Source organism: Atractosteus spatula, chromosome 5 (assembly GCF_055471065.1).
Source record: "Atractosteus spatula isolate fAtrSpa1 chromosome 5, fAtrSpa1.hap1, whole genome shotgun sequence".
Classification (NCBI taxonomy): domain Eukaryota; kingdom Metazoa; phylum Chordata; class Actinopteri; order Semionotiformes; family Lepisosteidae; genus Atractosteus; species Atractosteus spatula.
This window is the reverse complement of record NC_142710.1, coordinates 42,773,022-42,796,051: the sequence shown is the minus strand read 5'-3', so window position 1 is coordinate 42,796,051 and position 23,030 is coordinate 42,773,022. Positions and strand designations below refer to the sequence as shown.

The 23,030-nt window shown below is 46.4% G+C and overlaps 1 protein-coding gene across 1 annotated transcript in view; it reads right to left on the bottom strand.

Annotated features, from left to right (window-relative positions):
• The window catches only part of LOC148835124 (leucine zipper putative tumor suppressor 2 homolog), an 84,218-nt gene that overhangs the window by 45,309 nt on the left and 15,879 nt on the right, over nt 1-23,030 (bottom strand). Inside the window, exon 2 of the mRNA XM_088917719.1 lies at nt 1,620-1,729. The gene's annotated coding sequence lies outside the window, so the exon portion shown is untranslated. The remainder of the gene's footprint in view (nt 1-1,619; nt 1,730-23,030) is intronic.

Genomic DNA, 23,030 nt, shown 5'->3' with positions numbered 1-23,030 from the left:
GCACCACATATCACCGTCCCCCCTCCTGGCAGTAGCGGGGGCCGGTCAAGCTGCCCTGACCTTTGGCACTGTGGCCACTGCCCACTAACCCCAGCTATACAGACCATGGGCCCAGTGCTACCAGCACTGTAATTGTCATCCATCACAGGCCTGGCCGGAGTGAGGGGACCCACTTCAAAGTGCCAGTCAGGCTTTTCCACGGACGGCCATTTCAAAGCAGTGACCTACAAAATCCAGCCCATTCATCAACGTCCATCTCCTCTCCACTGGACATCCGCGCTCACGGGCTTGGGGGAGTGAAATCAGGACACCCCGAAATCCAAACCCGCTAAAAATAACTGGTGAGATAAATATTAAAGCGCTGGATGCTGGACATATGTTCAGAAAGAAAACAGGCATAATTACCAGAACCGTTTTCAGAGAACGATCTTTGGTAATGAACACGCTTTTCAGCTACATTTTTAATGCATACGCAGAAAAACAGGATGCATCAGCTCATGCACATTCTTTCCTAAAACAAAACCAGATTTCAATAAGAGTTTTTGCAACAGCGGTATTCATCCCAGTTCCCTATAGTACTTCCTCCTCTACAGACATCAGATGTGATGCTTGTGCTCTCTTTTGTGCTTGCTATGTTATGTTATGTCACACAGCATGATGCAGGGATGTAATGAAAATGGACTGTACATAGAGTCTGCCTCATTACAACAAGTGAAAACGAAAACCATTTCCACTTATAATTGAAAACTCGATTGTACGCAGCAAGGTACCACAGTGGTTAGGACTGCTGCCTCACAGCCTTGGGATCAATTCTGGACCTGGGGCTCCATCTGTGTGGAGTTTGTATGGATGGCTTGGATTTTCTGCAATATTTTTGGTGCTTGGTTCTACTAGCAGGGGGTGAAGATATGGCCACCCAAACTAGGAAAAGGGTACAGACTGCCTCCCAGCCTTGGGATCAATACTGGACCTGGGGATCTGTCTGTGTGGAGTTTGTAAATTTTCTCTGTGATTGTGTGGGTTTCCTCCCACAGTCCATAAGCATACTGGTAGGTTAAATGGTTTATAGGAAAATATAGTGTGAGTGTGTGTTTGTGTCTGTCCTCCCTGTGAAGGACCCCCACTATACTGAAGTGGAAGAAGCTGTTAGAAAATGGATGGATGGAACTCTGGATGGATGAAGCCACATCATAGATGGGGATTATTAGGAGGCCATGACTGGTAAGGGCCAATGGGAAATTTGGCCAGGACGCTGGATTGACATCCCTACTCTTTTCGAGAAACATCCTGGGATTTTTAATAACCACAGAGAGTCAGGACCTCAGTTTTACATCTCATCCGAAGGACGGCAGCTTTTTACAGTATAGTGTCCCCGTCACTATACTGCGGCATTAGGACCCACACAGACCGCAGAGTGAGCGCCCCCTGCTGGCCCCACTAACACCTCTTCCAGCGGCAACCTTCCCAATAAACACACTCACTCAGGGGACAGGAGTCACTGCCAGACAGCCACGTCTCAAAATCACTGCCGATTCTACCTTGAGTGTGTAGTTCATTAAAAGAATGACCGGGGATTCAATTTTTACATAAAAACGTTTTTAAGAAAGAGATCAACTTACTTTGAATTGCTAATGAGATTTTATCCTCTACTGGCCCTGGATACACAGGGCGGGCTGGGAAACATGGCGGCCCAATGTCCACACTGCCACACCTGGGCTCCTCTGCTGAGCTGTGAAAACAGAGCAAACATCTGTTAACAAGCGCGCCCACAAGAGACTATTGCCCTAGCTCAGCCTATAAGATATTCCTGTGTTTGTGCCTGCTCAATTTTGTGCTTCATGTTGTCTCACGTATTTGATATATTCTCTCTTTTAGTGAAAGATCTCTATAAAGAAAGTCTGGTCATTGTATCTATTAAAATAAAATTATTTTAATTACAATGTAATTGATTTAGTCATTCAATGGCTCAGTCAAAATGAGCCAAGCATTCAGATTGAGGGAGAGCAGCTTGTGTGCCCTGCTCCTCTTGTTTAAAGCAGAGCTCTCGGTGATTAAGGCATTGTGCTTAAAGGCTGCACAGCAACAACAGAAACAGCCCCAGACACACACTGGGGCTCTTCTCTCAGGGCATAAACCTTTCAGCCATCGTCATCTACCTTACATTTCCCTGGACAGAGACAAGCCATTCAAGACCAAACAGCTGGGTAGTATCCAGGAGAGACCCTTCATATCTTTATTTAAATTGATCAGAACTGTCTTCAGCAAAAGACATGTTTGAGGGAAGGTTAGATATGAGGAGGATGAGATGCACAGCACTGCCACCTTCTGGACAAACAAACACATTGTCTAAAGCCTAATCCAAACACAAGGAAAACAGTAATCTTGCAGCTAACAATTTACTACCCAGAATTTTAAACACTTCTCTTTGGCTAGGCCTTTAGTGCATCTCTGAGCACTGTCAATGTATCTTCTCTGAACAGTTTTAAGAAGGGTTCTTTTCTCCACAAGTGATGCCACACACTCGTTTGAGCTCAAGGCCAATCCTATTTTTCTCACAGCCTCCCCTTTTGTCCAAGCAGACACTGTTCTGTGGGCTGTCAGTCTGGTGTTGCTGTATCTTCTTTGTTTTAAATCATGAATACTTTGGGTGAACACTTGGCTTTTAAAGCACAACGCCATTTGTGCGGATGAGAACTTTCCTGCTGTACAGCCCCACCTAGTGGAGCACAGCAGCCCCACCGCACAGCAGATCAGGGGGAGGAGAGAGGAACTGCCTCTCCAGGGAATTAAGGGGGGCTTTAGGGAAAACAGATTCTACAATCCCAGACTGGAGATTCCCAGGTCCCTGGAATATCAAGGGAGGGAACATATATCATCTGTTTAGACACAATTCCCACCCACCCACCCCCAACTCTGAACAGAGGCGTCAGCTGTAACCAAAGTGGACTGACCTCTTTCTTCTCTGTCTAAACTCATTATGCATGGCGTCAAGAACAAAACGAAAGTTAAAAAAAAAATCTCTCGACTGTTACAGTATATGTATTCTCGGACCTTAATTGCGTCCAGGCTTGTATGGTTTCATATTCCCGTACAAAGTAGGTCACCCTCACCCATTTATCCCCCTCTGATGCAGACCCGCACAAGCATTAAAAAGGGCTTGGGCTCCCATGAGCCTCTCCTCAGCCATGCGTGTTGGCAAGGATGGGCACAGCACTGGCCATGCTCTGCCAGTGCACAGAAGCTTAAAATACTGTTGACTCCAAAATAATCTTAAGGTTTTAACACAACCACATTTCTTCGCACTATGTGGAAGTGCATTACAACCGAGAACAAGGAGGCACTTCTTTACCCAAAGGGTTGTGGGAGGATGGAACAAGGTACCCAGCCATGTCGCTGAAGCCCATACCCTGGCTTCTTTGAAGAAACAGCTGGATGAGATCCTGGGTGCAAAAATGAGCTAGATGAACCAAAAGACTCCTTTGAGTCCTGTTTTTCTGGGCTCTGCATGTGGGAAGCTGCAGTGGAGAGCTAGCATCAAGTTACTCTCAACTTCCCAGTTGCCCACTCCCTGGTGGGATCATCTCCTGCACTGCCAGAGCCGATTTTTCTCTGCAGCACTCAAGCCCTTTTCTCTCTCTCACCCTTCAGTTACTTTAGTCATCCTGAGCCGAGAGATTCTGCAACCCACTCTCTCAGCTTTCCAGCTGTTCATTTCTCTTTGGCTTCTCCTTTAGTTCACTATAATTCCTTATTATGAAAACTCAGTTCTCATAGCTTTCTAGTTTATGGTATTTTTGTTTGGGAAGGCCTTGCTTGGAAATGCTCATTGCAAAGTGCTTTCTAATTCTAAATTTAATCTAGGAAGCATCCATTAGCTGAAGGAACAATTCTACTCATTTTGCAATGATCTAATCCCGTAGAGGCTGTATCGGAAAAGGGAGCTGGTTGGCTGAAGGGAATAGATTACATCATTCATTACAATTTTTGAACGCATGATGTCTGGCATGATCCCCACCCCTGTCCGTACCCTTTCCCACAGCACCACTGCGCGGCTCTCAGGCTCTGCGACAGAGACATGACTGTAGCTTCTTCAGCTCGACAGGAAACCAGGGACTAGTGCTGAGAGATAGCCAGCTGTGCACCATATGGTGTGTCAGTGTTTTATGGAGAGAAGGAGACGGACATTTCCCACCTCAGCAGTGATCACAACTCAGGCCGCCAGTTTTCCACTTGTGCAGACACTGCAAGATCTTACAGGATTCCTACGAGTTCTGAGACTTAACCCTGAGCCTTCAACCATAAGGCAAAAGGACAGCAAATCAAACAGCCATCTGAATCAGCCCCTCGCAGCATCAATACAACAGGGTCTGGAGTCTGAATGACAACGAGGGCCTGTTTTAATCACTGGGCCTACTGGACTGCACACTGAAGTCTGGTGAAATGGAAAACATCAGTGGACATTACTGGTGATGTGCACCAATGTTTTGAGTCCGGCACTGAATGCTGAATGATTTATAAATTGAACAAATCCTAAATCGTCTAAAGAAGGTAGGGTATTCCCACAAAACTGTTCACAGTTTGAAATCAGCTTCCACTTATTTTCATAAGAACAGTCACAAAAGAGAGGAGGCCAACTGGTCCATATAGGCCGTGTGGTTAGATGTAGTTAAATGATTCTCGGATCTCATCAAACTGTTGACAGGGTTTCGTCTTCAACAACATGGCTGGGAAGCTTGTTCCCGACTCCCCTCAGCCTTTGGGTGAAGAAGTGTCTTCTGTTCTCAGTTTTCAATGCACGTTCCATTTGTGTCTCTCAGTTTGTGTTCCACTGTTGAGGGGAATCTATTCTTTTCACAACAGTTTTATCTCAAAGTCACAATCGGAGGAGTAAGCGGGACACTACTGCCCTTGAAATTCGAGTGCCCCAGCATCAAGACACTTGTGCATCTGGGCAATAAACGTCAACCTGCAGCATGAGCATCTGCATCAGGCCCTGCTCACACACAGGCCAAGTTACCAGATACTGCTGTGTGATGTGGTATATACTGATGTCTCTGCCAGCTCACTTTAAAATGGTGGAGGACTGCTTCACGAAACTGTGCATGAGCTTCAGGAAAGGAGGAAATACAGAGTGAGGCACACAACAGGGTATGCTTCAACGAGGATGGCAAATGTGCCACCATGCAGTTCTCATCCAGATACACTTTACATTACTTCCAAGATGCCAAGATGAAAAACATCGGTTTCAAACCCTCCTTTCCATGATTTTATTCCATGAAAGCGCTAATAAATCCCTTATTTTACAAGACACAATGACTGCAATAACTCACATACAGTATTTACTGCAGTAACTCATATATGGTTTCATACACTAGTGCTTGAAACCAAGAAATAAACAGCACTCAGGACTGGGAAGTGGAGAAAGAAGCCATTGTTGAATTCTAACCAGTCTGGTTAACCCTGATGATGTCACTGAGGGTGGTCATGTGCCAGAGCAGGAGACTGAGTGTTTTATTAAAGGAAGGCTTGGTGATGAACAGTAATGCACAGCAGTAATTTACCACTGCTCCTAATATAGGACCAATGTGAAAACTGTCCAACCTAAAAAGTAAAGCTGTTCATCTGGTGCCTTAGGTGCCCAGTATTGTCCATTCACTAAGGTTTGAATGTTAAAATTGTATTACCCTTGTTAAATGATCAAATGCCTTGCAACTCAGAGCGGATCAAATTTAAGCTATTTTATCAGAACCACTACTTGAGTATCATATATTTAACTACCTCTTAGCATGAAAACCCATGTTAAACTCAAAGCCTACAGCTCACACGACAGGAGCCGGGAGGCCATTTCCTCATGGCCTCACTCAATTGTTTCTCCAGCTGCAGGGAGAACAAACACTGCACACTTTCACACCTGGAGAGTCTGCCTTTCGCTGCCTCCAGCATTTCTAAATCATTGCGCTCTGGCCAAGCAGTCACCACACGGGGAGACGAGCCAAGCTGACGAGGGGTGACTCAAAGTTCAGAAAAAGAAGGCCGTGGTCAAGCCTGGGAGAAGAGTTACGACAGTCTAGTCTCCCCCGCTGGTGTCACCTGCCGCTGGGAACACAAAAGAAGGCCCCCACTGGGAACGCGTGCGCTGCATAAACACTGCCATTTATTTAAAACCCCCGAGAAGCCTGAAAAACAGCACACAGATCAAAGCTGATGGTAGCCGCTCGGCCCTCCTGCTGCATGTACAGTAGACAGCAGACTCCAAACAAGAGCAGATCCTGCAGGAAACTTGGAATAAACTTCAAGACTCTTGAACCTTCACCACACTTCTCTGAGCTCCTTCTGAAGTCTGAAGGACAGAGATGACTATCCACTTCAAAACAGCACAGCGCCTGGGTCTGACTCATTTTATCCTAGATCTGTTTCATGTCGGTCGCAGACAGTATTGTTTCTTGTTTGGGTTAGTACTGAACAAACTCATTCTATCTTAGAAATACTGTAGCACCCCGTCAGCTGGGCTGACACTACCTCCTCACTGGACTTCTGAATGTGCTGACAAGGGCTTTTTCTGGCTCGAAACTATCAGAGACAAACCTGTCTCCTCACCCAGGTTGCCTAAGCCCTGGCTTTGTTTGGGTTAAGCACAACCTATTCCTTGAAGGATTAAGTTGAGAGAGCACTCCCCCTGTACTGTCTTATGAGTAATACAGACATTGTTTCAAGAGCTGCAATCAAGTGATTCTCTGCAGGCAGCACACCGGTAGATGACCCTGTGCTACCCCAGTGAGCTGGCCTCAGAGAGTGAGCACAGCTGATCACGCAGATCAGAAGTGAGGATACATCTCTAAACACCAAAGTAGCCATGTTTTAGTTATTTTTCACATTTTTGAATAAACTCACAGTGGCACAAGATATACACATATGCCCAGAAAAAGGAATGCACAAGTTAATGCTTTTATTTCTTTCCATTGTGCAGCCTTTGGATCTGCAAAAGTGGTTCTGGGGCTCCCCTGCCAGGTCCAGAGTGCCTGAGAGCCTCTGAGTTTATACCCACAGTAATCTGCACTCCTTTGGATTACACTTGTTGGTGCCGCCGTGCTGGGGATTATAAACAGGAGATCATCTTTGTTAAGAGCTCTAACTCATCACGGTCACGGCCCCTTCACTCTGGTATTGATCACATTAATCCGCATAATTGCCACTGCCAGTTATCAGGAGGATTAGCCCCAAAAAAGACAGACGTGACGTCAGAAACGCCGGGCGCCAGCAGGACACTTACAATGGGAAATGTTTCCGCACTGATTTATTTAGTCTAAGATTTAGAAGCTTCTGTCTTTGATGCTCCTATGTTTTATTTTGGAATAATCATTACTTGCAATTTCCTCCAAAGCATTTTACAGCACATAGAAGAAGTTAAAATAAATGACAAAACCAATTCTTTCCGCTGACAGCTATGGAGTTGCCAAAATCCCTAGTCCCTCCCTTTGTATGTTAAGATGGTTAATGCACTAGAAGTATTAATGACCACTTACAGGCATGAATGCATCCTTAATAAACATAAAAAATGGAGTATCATGATCTCATTTGTATAGCTAAACTGAACACTATATTACCAGACAATCAATTAATGGCTAACTGTTGGAGATGGAGATACTGTATGTTTGTGACTGTTTATAATAGGTAGATATTTTTGTAGAAACAGGCACGTTACTTGCACATGTAGACACAGAGAGGAAGAGAATACTCACAGCTATTCTGTCATATGTGACAGATTCACGTGTGTGTCATGTGTCATATGCGTAACTGTCAGGATCAGACAGGTTGGGACTCAGAGCCATTGCTCACACCCTGTTGGATTTTGTAAACAATTTAAGATGGACTTTGCTCCCATGATCTGCCACTCTGTCCTCTTTTTGTGTGACTTCATTGTGTGAGCAGACATGCATTAGAAACATGATTTGTGGCTTCTGTATTAGAAATGTATTCACAGAGGATTTCTCAGCACACCAAGTTTTGAGCTCAGAAAACAGCTCCAGTCCAGTCTGAGAATTTGTGGCGCGGTACACTGACTTGCAGCATAAAGAATAATGCAGGGTTTAAGGCAGACTCTGAAGCAGAAGACTGACATTAATGCACATACAGCACATGGAAGTACAGTGGCTGCAATTTCCACCTTGTGAGCAGTTCATTATTTGAACACAGGAAGACTAAAGACAGCTATTTTCATGAGGTGATGCCAGTCTTACTGCAACTTGTGCATCCGACAACTTTTTGAATGTCGGAACAGACAGCTCATGCAGGATTAGGTCATTCTGAACCGGATTATGTTTTAATCAATCCTCACTCAGTACTGCATGACTCAGATTCAACAAGCGATTGATGCCAGCTCCACCAGGGGGCAAGCAGTCTGAGGGCAAGTCTGTGCTTTAACAAACAGAAAGTGAAAAAATGAACTTGTAAATCATCATAAAAAAGTTAAATTCACAAATTCAGGGCGATACCCCACCTCTCTTCTCAAAGCAAAAGATGCACTGATTCCATCGCTCAGCAGGCTGGGATGCACAACCTTCAGGTGGGGTGATGAGACTTTCATTCTGCTATCTGTTTGGTCAGTCCATACTGCATTGCAACCAGTCCCCATAGAAAGAACCCATTCCCTGGCAGGTAATGCCACCTAGCCAGAACTGCACCTTGAATGTCAAAAGGAACATCTTCCCAGCTCTGAGGGAGACTGCAGTGAATACAGCCATGAATTCAAGGCTACACACAGGGCAACGATGGCCAGTTGTTAGCTCTGAATACTCCCACAATATGGATGGGCTAGCCAGGAACTACATTCAATAGATTTAGGTTGTAACTTGTGGCATATGGAGCCTTTATTCAAGGGTTACAGTGCCTTCAGAAAGCACTCCCTTGGATTTCTTAAAAAGTTATGTACAGTAGCTCAAACCCAAACTGAAACACGTTTATATGGGATTTTTTGTTACTGATGTAACTAATGTCAAAGTGGATGGAAAGTTCCTTGAAATGTTTCACGTGTCATTTAAAAGAAAACACTTTTTCATCTCCTGACCTTTGCTATGACACAAATCGAGGCCAGGTGCATCAGATTTCCCTGTGAGATCACTCTAAGACTGTAATGGAGTCCACCTGTTGAACTGACTTCAGAGGAAAGGCAGTAAGAGGTCCTGCAGCTGACAGTGCATGTCGGAGCAGTAACTCCACCATGCAGACAAAGGAGCTGTCTGTACAACTCCGTGATACAGCTGTGAAGAGGCACAGATAGGAGGAGGGGTCTAGGATGTTGGCATTTCCCAGGAGCCTAGTTACAGTAGGTGCAGCATAAGGAAAAGGGAAAAATATACAACCCTCCAGACTCTTCCTACAGCAAGCCAGCCTCCCAAATCGAACAACCAGGTAAGAAGAACTTTGATCAGAAAAGTGACCCAGAATCCAGTGACCACCCTAACAGAAATCCAAAGAGTTAAAAAAACTGTGAACTCTTTGACCTGAATGCAAAGTGCTACGCATGGCAGAAACTGAGCGAAGCTCATCACCATGAAGCATGGAGGTGGCAGCATCATCTTATGGGGATGCTATGCAGTGTAGAGACTGGGGCACTTGTCAGGACAGAGGGAACAATGAATGGAGCCAAATACAAGAAAACCCTTGAGGAGAACCTGCTTCAGTTCCAACTGGACAACGACCCCAAGCAAACAGCACACAACGATCTCTCATTCCAGCAACACTGGAGCGGCTTCAGAACAAGAAGGTGAAGGTTTCCTGAGGGGCCCAGTCAAAGCCCAGGCATGACTCACATTGCAAATCTGCAAAAAGAACCTGAAAATTGCAGTTCTCCGACGACTCCCATCCAACCTGACAGAGCTAGAACAAATCTTTCAGGAATAACGGGTGAAAAATCCCCAATCCAGATGTGCGAGGCTGATACAGACATACCCAATACGATTCACAGCTATGCTGCTTTAATAAAGTTTGGACACGGGGGGTGGGGGTGAATACTTCAAGATATTTCCATTTTTAATTTCTCCTAAATCGTCATTTCACAATAAAAATGCTTTTGCTCTTTCAAGTTGTGGTGTATGTTATGTGAATCAAGGGGGAAAAAATCATTGAAAATTCAAATGACTGAAAAATTGAAAAGTCAATGAAAATTCAGGTTGTAAGCACCTGAGTGGAGCAGACAAGTGTGAAAGGGTATGAAACAAACTTTAGACCAGACGTCTGCTGTTTACTGTCGCCACCTGCTTTAGAGATAAAAATCAAAAGAAAGACTATTTTTTTTTAAAAGCAGACTGTAGTGTCAGCCATGCCGTTGCTCCAAACATACTGGAAAGGACACAGCACCTCATGTAGCAAGCTCTTCCTTTCTAATCCACAGTCTTACAGGTTCATTATTCTGCTGGCACTAGCCAAAGGATGTGAACAATTAGGCTCCAGTATAATACCTTCAGAGCCCATCATATTATTCTACAGGGCTAGTACTGAATTGCATTCATAAAACACTTTCACTCATGCAGTAAGTGTCCCAAAGCGCTTACACACACAGGAGTGGCCCCACTCCATCTCCCAGAGACACGCAGCCTCACCTGGGTGACACACAGCAGCCACACTGCACAGCAAACCAGGGGGAGAGAGACTGGGGAGTGGGAGCCTGCTTTACCAGCTGAATTCTGGAGTTCAGACTGACAACCCCAAAGACAGCACCTCGGGGCTATAGCAGTGTCCTCGACAAGACTGGGGCATTGGTCTGGCAATTCTGGTCCAGAGAAGTGCGCCCCCTACTGGTCCACCAATAAACAACACTTACAGCTGCAACTAGGTTTTTCTTAGTGGTCTCTCAGCCGAGGACTGACCAGGCCAAACCTTGCTGAACTTCCGAGATCTAACAAGATCCGGCTAGAAGTTGGAAACACTGCTGTGAAGGCAGCTGACATTTGTTAAAATGATGAAGCCACATGGCTGGCAGACAAGAACTTCATGTCAAAGTCAAGGGCAACACTCCAAGTGTTTGCCATGATGGAGAAAGTACCTGCTGAATAAGTCTAATACAGTGATCTCTGCTTTTACGTGAGTTTCAAAACGCGAATTGGCTCACACGCGATTGGTAAGTAGGGGAAAGATGTCTGTATAATGCGAAACTCACGTTGGCTTTCATGGGATTTCATTTTGCGACGTTTTGCGTCGTGGAGTAACACAACTGAACTGAATTTACTGTAGTATTTCTTTATTTGTTATGAATAAACATTAATGTTAACATTTTATGCTTACTATAACTATAACTATGCTTTATGTTAGCTATAAAGGTAACATTTTTATTAGGATAATTATTCAATTTGGTAAAGGTTTGGTTAGCATTTGGTTAGGTTTTTAGCAGTCTGCCCCTAACCCCTAATGTGATCTCAGGAACCTCCATTAGAGGGCACCTGTATGGAACAAATGGTAATCACAGGAAATGGGCACCAATGGCCACACATCCTGCCAACGGCCCATGTGAAGGACTGCCAGGTTTATCTTCAGGCAAACAAATGCTGGGGCTCGGGTTATAGTCAAAACGACCCTCAACCTGCAAGAGCGACACTTTCTGCGGGAGACCTCTGGAACGTTACCCACCTGGCTCTGTCTGTGCCCCCACCCCACTGACATCTGTCACGCCACCTGCCTCTGCACAGGCTCCTGATCCACCCTCCCAGCCCTGCTGCAGGCACAGACAACGGCTGTCTCGTTACATCGCAGGAGGAACATTGGAAAAGTAAGAAACAGAGTGTGCTACTTCAGGAAGGCTGCTGGCCTACAGAGTCCACACCGCAGTGGTCAGCAACAGGCTGGGCTGCCTCTCCAGTGTCTGACATACTGTCACTGCAACGGGGAGCTAGGGTCTGGCCTGCACCCTGGCCTTAGAGTAACCAGTCCAATCACCTTCACACTGTAAGCTCCCCAACAGCAGGAAAACAGCTGTTGAGGCACCTCTGAGGTGCGTTTAAAATTTAATTTTTCCAACAAATGACAAGATTTGGTCTCATCTTATCAGTCACAAAATTCAAAGTTATCTTTTTAAAAGCACAAAAATGACCCTCAACCTGCCTGACCCTCAGCTAAGGCTTACCCTACTGAGTTCTGTGTGTTTTCAGTATTGAACTATGGGATTTAACCATTTGTTCTAGTAATCTAGTTATTCTGGTTAATCAGTTACAGTTATGATTAATCCATAATAGTTAACAGGTTGCCATGCGTATAAATAATTAGTCTTGATAAGTAATGACCTTAAACGTAACAAGAAGGTGATTTGCACACTAATGACAATAGTGCGATCTCCCACAATAGTTCTAGTTATATTGGACAAAGGAGTTTGCGAATCCCAAACAAACTGCTGCCTGATATTCTCTTTTGGATGTGGGCATCACCCTGTACATACGGGCAATGTGCTGGTCAGGATTGCCAGCGGATAAGCAAGAGCCAGAGGATAAACTACGCTGCCATTGTGAAGTTAAGAGGATGTCCTGATGTATCTGCGACACCGACACCCCCGGCGATGTGGAAATGTGTGCCTTGCACTCATCCTCTCTCAGAGGAGAAGAGTCATTCAGCCTCCTTTCTGCTTCCCTTGCTTCCGTTTTGCAGTGGCATCAGCCTTGGCTTTGACTGTGTCCTTGTGCAAAAGCCCACGGGGGAAAAACTAGGCCAGAGACCCGTTGTGCAATGCAGTTCCGAAAAACAACTGAACAACAGAACAGAGCATCTGCAGACTCCGCAAAGCGCCGTATTTCTCTCGTGAGTGCACGGCACAAAGCAGAAAGCGTGCGGTCGAAGTGTCGTCAGTGTCAGCTGCATTCAGTGAGAGTCTGGTTCTGTAACCGCAGTGCGACTGCCTCCATACACTGCGTGCCCCCTGCCAGAGAGCCCTCTCCCTCTCCGAGGACAGTACTGACCAGCCCCGGCCACTCCTCACACTTTCACAGTGACTATGCGTTGCAGATCAGCCAGTCAGCGGCTTCGTCATTGTGAGAAGTCAGAATTGTGGATATACCAGTTTCTCCCAGCACCATTCCAGAGTCTCCCGCTGCCGCCTCAGCGCTCAGGAGACAGACTCCCATCCTCCCATCTCTTCCAGCTCACTGAGGTAACAACATTCTCCTGTGCCTATGGGATCAAGAGGCGTAGGCCTGAACGTGCTTCCTGTCCCTCCCGGGAGGGGAGTCTTTACTGTTGCAATAGCAAATGATACTGGTGTGTGGTCAGGACTTAATTTTGAGAAAATACTCCCATAAAGGCACCCAACACTGAAAACATGGCAATGAGGTTTGACAAACACCTCACTACCAATCTCAGGAGCTCGGCAAGGTCAGTTCTGGGATGGGAGTCCTCGAAGGAAAACCAGAGTGCTGCTGTATGTGTTTTTTAATGTAATGCTATTCCTTCTTGACCAGGATTTCAAAACCAATGCACCAGTTTGGTGACTTGTTCAGTGAAGTACTACCATCCTTTAGATAAGACATTAATCTGAGGCCCTGCCTACTTGGTCATTGAACATCCCACTGAGTTGTTTATAGGCTGTTAACCCCAGTGTCCTGGTTAGATTCCACCCGGGGCTTTAAAAGTCTGACCCCCCCATATTTTCCCCCTAATTCAGCTGGTGAAGTAAAGTCTCACTCCTCCCCCTGATCTGCTGGTACAGAAAGGCTGTTATGTGTCTCATAGCACCCACAGAAACTGCATTGGAGCTTTTGGTATGAAAGTGCTATACAAATGTAAACAAGGATTATTATGATTATTATTAAAAACCATAAGTAGAGTTACAAACAAGAGGTGGCCCTTCATCCAGTGTAGGCTATGTGATATTTAGGTGCTAATTGCTGTGAGGATTTTATCCCGACCTTTCTTGAAGGAAACTTGGAGCTTCAAAACCATGGCTGGCTCCATGCTCCCACAGCCCAATGTGTAAAGAGGTGCCTGCTGTTCACAGTTTTAAATGTACTCTGTTTCACTGCTGATTCTAAAGAAGAATTCTGAATACCTGGATCACTATTATCACTATTACTCATGCTACATCACATTGATTGAGTGTGTGCAGCTACAGTGGATGTGTAGTTCATTCCCTTGGCTCTGTAGTTTGTCAAGTTAAATGATTGTCTCTTATGACTAATAAGAGGAATATAGTGAGGTGGATGTCCAAAAACAGGACCACTTCCAATGTGTAAGTGTGCAGTAGTGTGTGTGTTTGTACATGAATGTGTGTGCGGATCTCCAAATCTCTACATCTGAGAAAATGTTCTTGCAAAGCTAGTATTGTCACTTTCCTTGCACTGTAAACCAAATGGCCTCTTTAAAATCTAAATTTGCCCTGGGTCTACTTCTGCCTCATGTCAACTTTTACTTCATATTCTTCACTAAAATGACAGGAAAAAAACAGGCAAAGGGAGAGCTACACAAGTAGAGCAAAACAAAAGTTGCAACAATGCAGCACTGGTGTATGGGAGAGTGTGAAGAGTCTGCAGGACTAGTGTGAATGTGCACGTGAGTTCATAGAACTGGTGTGTGAGAGTCTGCAGCACCGGTGTATGCGAGTGCATGTATGCTACTGTGCAGCAGTGGTGTGACTGAGCATGCAAGTGCAAGTGGGCAGTAGTGGTGTGACTGCGAGTGTGCAGCAGTGGTGTGAGTGCCATTGGACAGCAGTGGTGTCAGTGAGTATGTGAGTGCGAGTGGGCAGCAGTGGTGTCAGTAAGCTTGTGAGTGTGAGTGGGCAGCAGTGGTGTCAGTGAGCGTGTGAGTGCGAGTGGGCAGCAGTGGTGTCAGTGAGCGCGTGAGTGTGAGTGGGCAGCAGTGCTATAAGCATGAGAGTGCGAGTGGGCAGCAGTGGTCTCAGCGAACGTGTGAGTGCGAGTGGGCAGCAGTGGTGTGAGTGCGAGTGGGCAGCAGTGGTCTCAGTGAGCGTGAGTGCGAGTGGGCAGCAGTGGTGTGAGTGCGAGAAGGCAGCAGTGGTGTCAGTGAACGTGTGAGTGCGAGTGGGCAGCAGTGCTATGAGCGTTAGAGTGCGAGTGGGCAGCAGTGGTGTGAGTGCGAGTGGACAGCAGTGGTGTCAGTGAGCGTGTGAGTCATGTGGGCAGCAGTGGTCTCAGTGAACGTGTGAGTGCGAGTAGACAGCAGTGGTGTGAGTGCGAGTGAGCAGCAGTGGTGTCAGTGAGTGTGTGAGTGTGAGTGTGCAGTAATGGTGTCAGTGAGTGTGTGCAGCAGTGGTGTCAGTGAGTGTGTGAGTGTGAGTGTGCAGCAGTGGTATGAGTGCGAGTGGGCAGCAGTGGAGTCAGTGAGTGTGTGAGTGCGAGAGTGCAGCAGTGCCGTGAGTGTGTCAGTGCGAGTGGTCAGCAGTGGTGTCAGTAAGCTTGTGAGTGCGAGTGGGCAGCAGTGGTGTGAGTGCGAGTGGGCAGCAGTGGTGTCAGTGAGTGTGTGAGTGCGAGTGTGCAGTAATGGTGTCAGTGAGTGTGTGACTGTGCAGCAGTGGTATGAGTGCGAGTGGGCAGCAGTGGAGTCAGTGAGTGTGTGAGTGCGAGAGTCCAGCAGTGGTGTGAGTGCGAGTGTGCAGCAATGGTGTCAGTGAGTGTGTGAGCGCGAGAGTGCAGCAGTGCTGTGAGTGTGTGAGTGGGCAGCAGTACTGTGAGCGTGTGAGTGCGAGTGGGCAGCAGTGGTGTGAGTGTGAGGGGGCAGCAGTGGTGTGAGTGCAAGTGGACAGCAGTGGTGTCAGTAAGCTTGTGAGTGCGAGCGTGCAGCAGTGGTGTGAATGCGATTGGGCAGCAGTGGTGTAAGTGAGCGTGTGAGTGCGAGTGGGCAGCAGTGGTGTGAGTGCGAGTGGGTAGCAGTGGTGTCAGTGAGCGTGTGAGTGCAAGTGGGCAGCAGTGGTGTCAGTGAACGTGTGAGTGCGAGTGGGCAGCAGTGGTGTCAGTAAGTGTGAGTGTGAGTGTGCAGTAATGGTGTCAGTGAGTGTGTGAGTGCGAGTGTGCAGTAATGGTGTCAGTGAGTGTGTGCAGCAGTGGTGTCAGTGAGTGTGTGAGTGTGAGTGGGCAGCAGTGCTATGAGCGTTAGAGTGCGAGTGGGCAGCAGTGGTGTGAGTGCGAGTGGGCAGCAGTGGTGTGAGTGCGAAGGTGCAGCAGTGGTGTCAGTGAGTGTGTGAGTGCGAGAGTGCAGCAGTGGTGTCAGTGTGTGAGTGCAAGTGTTCAGCAGTGGTGTCAGTGAGTGTGTGAGTGTGAGTGTGCAGCAGTGATGTGAGTGCGAGTGTTCAGCAGTGCTGTGAGTGTGTGAGTGCGAGTGGGCAGCAGTGCTGTGAGTGTTCAACAATGGTGTATGCGAGTGCACTGTGGCACAAACACATGTGTACTGCTGTGATGTGTGAGCCACAAAGGGTTCGCAATGTGTTTATGCAGTATGACTAACCACTGAATTAGCTTCTCTTTGTGGGCTGGTAATTCCCATCACTCAGCAATGTTGATTAAACTAAACCTCTGAATTATAGTATAGAATTAGAGTGGAGAAAAAAAATCACTATCAATATGCAGCAGTCTTTAACAGTACTAAAGATTTCTGTGATGTCTAAAACATATCCCAAGAATGAACTAATAGGGATCTTCCATTATCCATGCCTAGGCTTTCTCGGGAGGCTTAATGAGACTGCTGAGTCACCTGCCAAATCAGGTTGCTTTAATGAAAAGCTCAGTTCATGGTTATGAGAGAGATCTGTCCTGTTTACATGGGGGTACTGTGGAATTCTGCTAGCTGCCCTGGACCTTTAGTCATTGGGCACATTACGATTACTGTGTTGTAGGTATCTGCAGTGACAGTCTAGTCACAGTCGTCAAACATTATTTAGTACATTTATGACCATTTTAGGTACAGTTTGGAACCCAGCTGATAATGTATAACTCATTAGATCAGAACTGGTCAGCCCAACAGCCCAGCCAGTTCTGAAACTATAACAGAAATGACATTATCTTCTACACAGATTTTAACTAAACTGAAGGTTCATTACTTCCATGGTGGTTAACGGTGAAGCAGTGGCCTGAAGTGACTTTATAAAAATGTGGAGGCCGAGGGAAATTGATTTCTCCTCAGTATTACGGCGTTCACTCTTTTTGAGAGAAGTCCTCAGTTCGATATTGAATTAAATTTCTGCTGCGCTGCCGAACAGCCTTGCCAGGAAAAAGCCTTTTTTTTAAGTGCGCTATTGAATTTTATTCATTCTTTTAAATTTGCTCCTGCTGTGCTTTTAAAACATCAAGCCCTTCAGTCTTTTTCATCTCCAGTCTTCAGCTCACAGACCAGGACAGCAAAGGAGCAGTCAAGCTGCGAGCACGACAGGCACAACGTGTGCACACATGGGCACACACCGGTACACGTGGGCACACGCAGCACACACCGGCACACGTGGGCACACGCGGGCATTCTGGGGAAAGACTGACAATTCTAGAAAGAGTGGGCACCCATTTATTCATTATTCAACAGCACAGAAAAAGACATTTCAGTTTCACCCAGATTTCATTTGTTAGCATGAATATTTAAATATACAGAGCACCGCCAAATTAAAACGAGCAACCCTGAAATACAGATGCTGTACAAATCTAAGCACAAAACAGAGAATGCCAAAACAAAGGCCCTGACACAAATGCTCCTGCAAGATTTTCATACTGAGGGTGAAGATATGTTTGAAGGTGCTCGTTTCAATTTAGTAGAGCAGGGTGCTGCCGTGCACTAGGCTATTTTTAATTATTAAACACGCTGTGGCTATATACCGATATAGACTAGAGAAAGATAAATCAATGCATCTGTATCAGTGATGATGTGAAGAGCAGATTCACAGTGATGCAGGTCTGCGCTGGCCCAAGTGAATGAGCCCAACAGCAGGCAGATCTATAAATTTCTCTGTCTCCGCTCTGAGCTGTATGGCCCTTGGGTGGGCAGTGTCCATATCCCAAAAACACAGGGATCCCAAAAACAATTCGAAAATCCTTAATCCTGCATTCTCAGTGGGGGGGATCCCTCTGGTTACATAATGGGGGCTAATCCCCTCTTAGCACTGCAGTGTATCATCAGGACAGAGAGATGCATCCTATCAGGACAGCTGCCTGCACCTACTGTTGATTAATACTGCTAAAAATAAAAAGACATCACAGCTGAACTAGGAGTTCACACTAGATCACAACTGGGCTGGAGGTCAGGGTCATTCAGAGTTCACAGCACTAGGGGAGTCTTTATTTCAGATTACAGCATTACCACTTCGCAGCCTGACCTCACCAGATCTCAGCAGTTCAGCAAGCTGACCCTGGTGCTTTGGTAGGAAACTTGCTGCTGCCAGGAGTGTTTGCTGGACCAGTAGGAGTCACTCTTCCCCGTCAATCATACTTTCCAAACTAATGCCTCTGTTGATCAGGGATGAGTGTTAAATCGAAGTCCTGACTGCGCGGTAATGAGACATCCCATGACATCGTTCCACTTTGGGTTTGTACAATCTGTCCTCCCTAAACTTCTCCCTTAATTCAATAGATGAAGCGTTGTCTCGTGTCTCTGCCTGATCTGCTGCACTGGCATACGTTGGGCTGAAAGGAGCTGTAGAAATGCGAGGACGTTTTAATATGATCGTTATGTGGCCACACTGTAAAGGACATGTCATGGGCAGTGCTGTGCAGCCCTGAGAGTGCTCAGCCACAGGAGACTGTAAACTCAGGCTGGGCGCTCTGTTGGAGCACTACTGTGCCCCACTGATCACGAGCCGTGCCAGCATCCAGTCCAAATGGGTCACCGCAAAGTAGGTCACAGTGTTACTGGGCGTGTCCATGATGGGGTGACGTGGGCAAAGGAGAGCAAAACTTCATGGATGGAGCCCTGGGAGAGCTGCCAGAGTGGGCCTCCTTCAGCTCAGGCCCAGAGCCTCTCGTCAGCTGCCTGACGCACAGGGACAAGAGAGTCGTTACTCCACCATCAACCAAAGCTAGCTTTTTTTCTTGTGTGTCAAATGCCTTCCTCGCAGTGCAGATCTAGAAAGAGATAAGTATACAAAAACACACCACACTTTGGAGGAAGGAATGAGTGGGAAGCAGAATGCAATTATGGAAAGGGGAGCAAATATTTGTTCCTGGAGCCAGAAAGCAACGAAGACCGTCTTGCAGCAGTCTGGGAGAAAGTCATTTTCTAGTCAAAAGTGAATGGCGATTATTAGCTTGAAATCCCTGCTTGAAAATAACCCTCGCCTATGGATTGCTCTCAGGCACAAGGCTTCTCTGTGAAGGAGGAAGCAGTTGTGACCTAACACTTGCGGTATGGTACACAGTGTTGGCATCTAGACGGACTGGTTGGACTGGGTTTGCCTGAGAGGGTGGCTATCTTGTGGCTTCAGGATGCGTCACTTATTCAGTAAGGAAGGGGTGACTATGGTCAGGAGGCGTGCAGCTCTCTCTCTCTGAGTCTGCACACACTGCCATCGCAGTGACCCCTTGCTGTACCTTCCCAAAGCCCCCTGGAAGGCTTGATCCTCAGTTTTGGAGATGGAGATTCTTTTACCCATCCATTTCCTAACCCCTTTATCCAATACAGGGGAATGGGGGAGCAGGAGCCTATCCCAGCAAGTAATGGGCACAGGCAGGGTACACCCTAGACGGGACACCAGTCACGGGGCACACAAGAACACTAACATGCACGTACTCACACCAGGGCCAATTTTCCCAGAAGCTAGTTAACCTACCAGTGTGTCTTTGGACAATGGGAAGAAACCCACAAGATCACTAGCAGAACATACAAACTCCACACAGACAGCACCTCAGACCCAGAATTAATATACTGTACTCAGGGCCCCAGTGCTACGAGGCAGCAATGCTAACCACTGCGTCAACCTGCTGCCTGAGACTCTTATTTACAAGGATAGTCAAGCTTGCCACCTAACGCGGAGGAAGTCTACATGAGTAGTCATTTAAGTAAGAATAGACTTTGTACAAGACCCTTCTGCAGGTTGTTAAATACCAGGAATTCCTGCTAAAAAAGTGTGCTTAAACTTGATTTGTTCTTATTTACCAAAATCTTGAAAGGGCATGAATAGTTATCAACCTCAAATGCTGTGCCTAAGGCACAGGACTGAAGACTGGACCAGAAAATAAAATAAAATTGACTGATATTGAGGATTTGGGAGAAATGAATCCTGGTGAGGGTACTGAGTGAATTGAGCATCAGGTTGAGCCACAGAGGAAGGGACTGTTTCCTATTAGTCAATAAGCATGACTTTGGTGGCACCTTGTTGAAAACTCAGAAGAACACCTAGGGAACCTGCAAACTTCACCCAGACAGACAGCAGAATCCCTGAATTTAACACAGTCTCCTGGAGCTGGAGAAATGTTAGCAAAACTGAGTGCGTCTGGTCATCTGCACTTGTTCCACAGATTAAATGTGTCAGTGAATAAGGAAGAAGCACAGAAAACACTTGAAAAGGTCATTTTGCCCAATTCACAGTGTTGTTTGTAAAAATATATAGGTTAGACTAGACCTTCAAGTTTTGAAACTGTTTTATTAGCAATACAAACAGAGACGGAATAAAAACAACGACTGCACTGTGTTCAGCTCTGTTTGCTCACAATAGGCTTGGGTGTTAGATGAAATAATAACAATGTTGACATTGGAGAAGAAAGTAAATAAGAGCTTGCTGTTCAACCCAGAGGTTCCCAAAGCCCTTCGCTTCTGGGAGTGGCTACAGAATGCAGCCCCCATCTGGAGTCATGCTCGGCTCCTCCGCGCCACCAGCTCACTGCTATCTTACAGCAGACACTACTTCCTACTGGGCAAACAACACGGCCCAAAAGCTGTGCACTGGGATTCCATGAAGAATCCCCAATGTTTTGATGGAGATTAAAACCGTATTCCTACTCCTTCCAACGATCACCATAAGATGACCATTTAAACCCTTCAGCCCAACTATACACCAGAGTCTTCCTATCAAGCCAGACCTGGGGTCTATCCCAGAAGCACAGGGTGCAAGGCAGGACACTCTGGGAAGGATGCCAGTCCCATCACCCATCCAGAAACCAGAGCACCTGGCCAACACAGGGCGAACAAAACAAAAGAGATAATCATTGACTCTAGGATGGCCCACGCTGATCACTCCCCACTGCACATCAATGGCTCCCCTGTGGTGTACACATTACAGACGACCTCACTTGGTCCCTCAGTACCACCTCCCTAGCCAAGAAAGTGCAGCAGCGTCTCTATTTCCTGTGGCGACTGAGGAGGGCAAACCTTCCCCCGCCCATTCTTACTACTTTCTACAGAAGCACCACTGAGAGCACCTTGACCAGCTGGATCACTGTTTGGTTTGGGAATTGCAACGCTTCAGACTGCAAGACCCTGCAACGAATTGTGGAAACAGCTGAAAAGATCATTTGAGCTTCCCTCCCTTCCATTTCTGTCACCTATCACAAACACTGCTTTCACAGGGGGGTCTAGTGTAGTAGATGACCCCTCCCATAAACTCTTTGCCCTCCTACCATCTGGGAAAAGATATCGCAGTGTACGGGCTGGCTCCACCAGACTCTGTCACAGCTTCTTCCCACAGGCTGTCAGGCTCCTCAACACCCTGGAATCTATCTGTACCCACTCCAATTCCAGAAAGAGGGTTTAAATCCCCCCAGTCTGTCGTGTACATTGTATTATGTATTTGCCTTGTAATTTGCTCGATCTGCACTTTGTACTATGTGTATCCTGTCTACAATGTCTATGTCAGTGTCCAGTCTGTCCTGCCTGTATTTGCACCGTGGATGAGGAGGAACGATATTTCGTTCCACTGTATACTTGACAAATAAACGTGAACTTGAACTTGAACATGGAAACTCCAACCAGACGGCGCTTTAAAAGTCACTACACGAAAAACAGAGGATACGTTCCACGCGCCCCGGCCTGAGCTGTGACTCATGTTAGATTAAACAAAACAGTAAAGCTTGAAAGATGAAGATGAGTGCGCCGTGAAGCAAATTTCTGCACTTCTAACAAACCATGAAGTCTAGCTTCATAAAGAAAGATCTTTTTCCTTACGGTTAAGTAAAAGGCGTGACACCCCAGACTGTCTAAGAATGCCGAACAAGTGGTACCTGCAGTACACTGACAGCCTGAAGGAACTGAACCATTTTAGACATTTAGGCACTGACAAAGTCAACCCAGAATGAGCAGTCAAACACAAATCAGAGGGCACAAGTAGAACCTACTGTATGTGGAAGAGTATTAAACACTGAGACTGGCGGCACTTCTTTATACAAAGGGTTGTGGGAGTCTGGAGCAAGCTGCCCAGCCATGCTGTTAAAGTTGAAGCCTTGGCTTACTTCCTTCAAGAAACAGCTGGGAGAGATCCTGGGGTCATTTAGCTATAACTACAGAACAGGCCAGAAGTTTCAGTTTCTGTATCGCCAACACCCAAACAAAAACACAGCTCATAAGAGCACCGCACACCTTGGTGTGATCAGGACTTCTGCCCTGCTTGTTCTGAAAGCTTTACAGTCTGTACTATCAATACTCATCTCTACAAACAGCACCTTTACATAGGAGCTATTCAACACTGGAATATATACAGTATTAATAATTATACAGTTATTCATTCCAAAGGATACCAAATGCTTTACTCATTCAAGGAGACCCATATCATGCAGCAGTGAACACAGTTCCTACCTGGGTGACATGCTTCCAGCCCCTCTGTATAGTAGATCAGGTGGGGAAGAAAGAAACGACTTCACTGACTGAAGTAAGCTAGTTCACACTGCACCAGCCTCAGCCAGAAGGCAGAGGTTAACCTGGTCAAGATTCCGTATGTTTCACAAGAGTAAGGGAGTTATCAGGACCTCAGTTTAATGCGTCACCCAGAGGACGGCACCTCCTACAGCACAGAGTCGGCGGTCACCATACAGCTTCACATCCAGAAAGAAGAGCGCCACCTAGTGGCCCACCAACAACACTTATAGCAGCAAATCACTTTTCCCTGGAAGTCTCCTATTCCAGTGGATCAGGCCCAG